Source organism: Pteronotus mesoamericanus, unplaced genomic scaffold, assembly GCF_021234165.1.
Source record: "Pteronotus mesoamericanus isolate MK-2021 breed Mesoamerican mustached bat unplaced genomic scaffold, CSHL_Meso_final contig_40, whole genome shotgun sequence".
Taxonomy (NCBI): Eukaryota; Metazoa; Chordata; class Mammalia; order Chiroptera; family Mormoopidae; genus Pteronotus; species Pteronotus mesoamericanus.
Window position 1 is genome coordinate 7389855 of NW_026555150.1, and position 4364 is coordinate 7394218.

Genomic DNA, 4364 nt, shown 5'->3' on the forward strand with positions numbered 1-4364 from the left:
TACTTGGCATCAAGGGGGAGCAGAACCACCTTGCCCCTAAGCAACTGACTCGCCACAGAGGACAGAGGTTGGTGGTCAGTGGCCACAGCCGGTCCTTGCAGCTGACTGGCCTGGGTAAATCCCTTCCATTGATATGCCAACAGCAACCTAGGCTCAACTACAAGAGGAAGGTATACTCAGTATATATGGAGGACACACCTTGAGTATCCAGGTTGGGTGATAAGGGAGGCTGTGCCACTGGACCCTACAGAATACCTCCTACATTAAACCAAGCTACCAAGACAGGGATTCATAGCAGCTCTTCTTAATACATAGAAGAAAGGAAAAAAAAAAAACAGGGAGAATGCCAAAATGAGGAGACAAAGAAACATGGCCCAAATGAATGAGTGGATCAAAACTCCAGACAAAGAGCTAAACAAAATGGAGATAAAAAATCTTTCAGATGCAGAGTTGAAAACATTGGCTATAAGGATGCTCAAGGAACTCAGTGAAGACCTCAACGGCATAAAAAATATCCAGTCAGAAAAAAAAGATGCACTAATTAAAATAAAGAAAAATTTACAGGGAAACAGCAGTAGAGTGGATGAAGCCTAGAATCAAATCAAAGATTTTGTACATAAGGAAGCAAAAAACAACCAATCAGAACAACAAGGAGAAAAAAGAATCCCCCCCAAAATGAGGATAGTATAAACAGCCTCTGGGACAACTTCAAGTGTTCCAACATTTGCCCCATAGTGGTGCCAGAAGAAGAAGAGAAAGAGCAAGAAATTGAAAATCTATTTGAAAAAATAATGAAAGAAAATTTCCTTAATTTAATGAAGGAAATAGACATTCAAATCCAACAAGCACAGGGAGTCCCAAACAAGACAGATTCAAAGAGGCCCACTCCAGGACATGTCATAATTAAAATGCTAAAGGTTAAAGATAAAGAGAGAATCTTAAAAGCAGCAAGAGACAAGCAGTTAGTTAGCTACAGGGGCGTCCCTGTAAGACTGTCAGCTGATTTCAGAAAAGAAACGTTGCAGGCTAGAAGGGATTGTCGAAAAATATTAAAAAACATGAAAAGCAGGGACCTATAGCCAAGATTGCCTTACGCAGCAAAGCTATCATTTAGAATTGGAGGGCATATAAAGAGCTTCCCACCCAAGGTAAAGCTAAAGGAATGCATCATTACCAAACCATTATTATATGAAATGTTAAAGGGACTTATTTAAGAAAAAAAGAGAAAAATTAAGAAAAATAAAATGACAATAAATACATATGTATCAACAACTGGAACTAAAAACCAAACTAAGCAAGCAAGAAGAACAGAGACAGTATCATGGATATGGAGAGTGTTTTGATGGATGCCAGATGGGAAAGGGGGGTGGGGGAGTGGGTGAAGAGGTAGGTGGATTAAGAAGTATAAATAGTTACAAAATAGTCATGGGGATGTAAAGAACAGTGTAGGAAATGGAGTAGCCAAAGAACTTCTACATATGACCCATGAACATGAACAATGTTGGGGGTATTACCTCAGGGAGTGGTGTTACTGGGTGGAGGGGGACAAAGGTGGAAAAATTAGGACAACCATAATATCAGTCAATAAAATAATATCAGAGAGAGAGAGAGAGAGAGAGAGAGAGGGAGAACGAGAGAGAACCTAAGATGGAGGAGAAGTAGAAGCCACACTAACCTCCTCCCAGGACCAAGCTGAAGTTATAACTAAATTATAGAAAAATCATGCTGAAAAACCAACTGGATACTAGCTGGAGAGAAGACTTATAACCACAGACAGATGGAAGGAGCCACATCACCACAAATATACTGGCGCTAGGTGAGGAGGCACAGGAGGGCTGGCAGGGCTCCTACAGGTGAAAGCTGAAGTTCACGTGGGATATTTCAGCAGCTACGGCAGGTACCACTAAGAAGTGTGGGGCCTAAAACCCAAACTGGCTCCCAAGACTACAGCACCAAAACAGGAAAGGAACCTAACTAACATACAGCTGTGAAAAGCAGCAGGTTTCTATTCACCAGGGAGAGATGGCTTGAGACACAAAGAGCCTCACAAAGAGCCAACACACAAAATTATTTTTCAGACACCTAACCTGGGCCCCAGCAGAGGGAGGGCAGAGTTGAATAGAGACATGAGAAGAGTCTGGGGCTGGTGGCTTTAGGGAGAGAACTGAGGGACCGTTGCCAGGATCCCCATGCTGAGTCATTCCCCATACTGCAGAGGCCATATTTCTCAGGCTTAACTCTCCTCTCTGAATAACATCAGCCTAAAGGGAAGCAATAGCCCCACCTTTGGCAGTTACTCTGACCCACCCTGTAGTATATTTGCCCTGCTGCTGAATATAGCTGGAAGACTTACACTCTTTAAACTTAACAGAAAGCTTGCAGGCAGACATGGATCTCTGGGAGTTCTGAGACATCAGCTGATGCTCCTATGGGCCCAGAGCTTATAAAAGTTGGCCTGGGTGTGCAGCCTTGTTCTTTCAGCACACAAATAGGTTCAACAGAGGGAGCCACTAGCTGTGGATCACTGGTAGCTCCAAACAGGCTGACCAGGGCCAGCCACAGTCAGTGTCTGACATAGATCTGAAACAGAGTTTTTGTAAATCTACCTAATACATACAAAGTAAAACAAAGAGGCAACCAAAATGGGAAGACAAAAAAGTAAGCCCCAAATGAAAGACAAGAGAATTCTCCAGGAGGAGAACTAGGTGAAATGGAAACAAGGAATTTATCAGATGGAGATTTTAAAGTATGATTGTAAGGATACTCAACAGCATGAAAAAAGACAGAAACCATAAACATAAACAGCCAGAAATAAAGAATGAAATATCTGAAATAAATAATACACCAGAAGGAATAAATAGTAGGTTAGATGAAGCAGAGTATAGAATCAGAGATTTGCAAGACAAGGTAGAAAAAAACATCGAAGCAGAGTAACATAAAGAAAAAAGAATAAAAAAAAATAAGGATAGCCTAAGAAACCTTTGGGACCACATGAAGTGTGACAACATCTTCATGCCTAAGGGGAAGAGTGAGCAAGGGATCAAGAACCCATTTGAAGAAATAATGACCCAAAACTTCCCTAATCTGGTGAAGGGGAAAAAAAATACAAGTCTAGGAAGGTCAGAGTGTCTGAAACAAGTTGGACCTAAAGAGGACTACAGCAAGACACATTATAATGAAAATGGCAAGGCTTAAAGACAAGGGATGAATCCTAAAAACAGCAAGAGAAATGTTGGGAACCATCCCGCCTGATTTCAGGAACTGTAGCCTCACCGACAGGAGAGAGGGCCCCAAGGTTGGAGCTGAGCAAGGAGGCCTTGGGAAAATAGGCCATTCAGGAGACAAAACTTGTTCCCCTGGCATGGGCTGTATCCCTCACGTCACCCTGCTTGGCCCTGGAGGATGGCTGGTTAGTCAATGACAGGTAAGACCCCTCGATGGCAGGGGCAACCTAAGACAGGCACAGTCACATGGGGGCCATCAGGGAAGGACTTGGGGGACACGGACAATGAGTAAAAAACCCTCCTTGGCTTTGATATGGCTGGAGTCCTCATTCTAACTTTATCTCTTTATCTCTTGGTTTCTCTTCCTGGCTGCCTGGCTGGTCAGTGAAACAATCTAAAGACAGGTATAGCCCTAAACTGGATCAGGCAGTTCCCTGGGACAATTAGGCATAGAAAAGAAGCTCATTAAATCCTATGAAACTTACTTTGCTAAGACTGCCCTAGAGTTAATGAGTACTGATGTTGGGGACCACTTTTTGAGGCATTGGGAATTGTAGCCCCGCAAAAGAATACACTGTATCCACTGAAGCTTGCTCTGCTTCCTACTTCTCTGATAAGGAAAAACCAGGTGTTTTATTTCACAGCAAGGAGATAATTTCTGAGCCTTGAAAACTGTGCCTTAATGAACATCTGGTGCCAACTTGCCTGACAGACCTTGATTTAAGACAAACCTCTGTATTTCTTCAATATTTTATCTATAGCCTTTTGATGCAGATTGGTAGGCTTTGTATGCATGCTGTATACCCCTGTGCATATTGTCCTCAATAAAAACCACTTCTAGGGAAGGGCTCAGGGCATTATCCCCTAGAGGGAATTGCCAACCCCTTCTCCTGACAGGCAAATTGTGTCTGGTATAGTTTATTTCCCCACCCTTGGCAACCTGCAGTGGCTCTGTGGGACCAGAGCCCCTCTACCCTACAGAGAAAAGCAGGTAGTTAACTACAAGGGAGAACCAATTAGACTGTCATCTGATTTCTCAACAGAAACATTTCAGGCCATAAGGGAGTGGCATGAAATATTTATGTTGAGGAAAAACAAGGACCTTCAACCAAAGTTACTTTACCCAGCAAGATTCTCATT